Source organism: Bison bison, unplaced genomic scaffold, assembly GCF_000754665.1.
Source record: "Bison bison bison isolate TAMUID 2011002044 unplaced genomic scaffold, Bison_UMD1.0 scf7180017864371, whole genome shotgun sequence".
NCBI lineage: Eukaryota > Metazoa > Chordata > Mammalia > Artiodactyla > Bovidae > Bison > Bison bison.
Genome location: NW_011494943.1, coordinates 1,241,495 through 1,242,620, shown reverse-complemented (window position 1 = coordinate 1,242,620; position 1,126 = coordinate 1,241,495).

Genomic DNA, 1,126 nt, shown 5'->3' with positions numbered 1-1,126 from the left:
CCATGGGGATGGTCTTGATCCCTGTCTCCTGTACAATGTCACGAACCTCATTCCATAGTTCATCAGGCACTCTATCATATCTAGTCCCTTAAATCTATTTCTCACTTCCACTGTATAATCATAAGGGATTTGATTTAGGTCATACCTGAATGGTCTAGTGATTTTCCCTCCTTTCTTCAATTTAAGTCTGAATTTGGTAATAAGGAGTTCATGATCTGAGCCACAGTCAGCTCCCAGTCTTGTTTTTGCTGACTGTATAGAGCTTCTCCATCTTTGGCTGCAAAGAACATAATCAATCTGAATTCGGTGTTGACCATCTGGTGATGTCCATGTGTAGAGTCTTCTCTTGTGTTGTTGAAAGAGGGTGTTTGCTACGACCAGTGCATTTTCTTGGCAAAACTCTAATAGCCTTTATCCTGCTTCATTCCGTATTCCAAGGCCAAATTTGCCGGTTACTCCAGGTGTTTCTTGACTTCCTACTTTTGCATTCCAGTCCCCTATAATGAAAAGGACATCTTTCTTGGGTGTTAGTTCTAAAAGGTCTTGTAGATCTTCATAGAACCGTTCAACTTTAGCTTCTTCAGCATTACTGGTTGGGGCATAGACTTGGATTACTGTGATATTGAATGGTTTGCCTTGGAAACGAACAGAGATCATTCTGTCGTTTTTGAGATTGCATCCAAGTACTGCATTTCGGACTCTTTTGTTGACCATGATGGCTACTCCATTTCTTCTGAGGGATCCCTGCCCGCAGTAGTAGATATAATGGTTATCTGAGTTAAATTCACCCATTCCAGTCCATTTCAGTTCGCTGATTCCTAGAATGTCGACATCCACTCTTGCCATCTCCTGTTTGACCACTTCCAATTTGCCTTGATTCATGGACCTGACATTCCAGGTTCCTATGCAATACTGCTCTTTACAGCATCGGACCTTGCTGCTATCAGCAGTCACATCCACAACTGGGTATTGTTTTTGGTTTGGCTCCATCCCTTCATTCTTTCTGGAGTTATTTCTCCACTGATCTCCAGTAGCATATTGGACACCTACTGACCTGGGGAGTTCCTCTTTCAGTATCCTATCATTTTGCCTTTTCATACTGTTCATGGGGTTCTCAAGGCAAGAA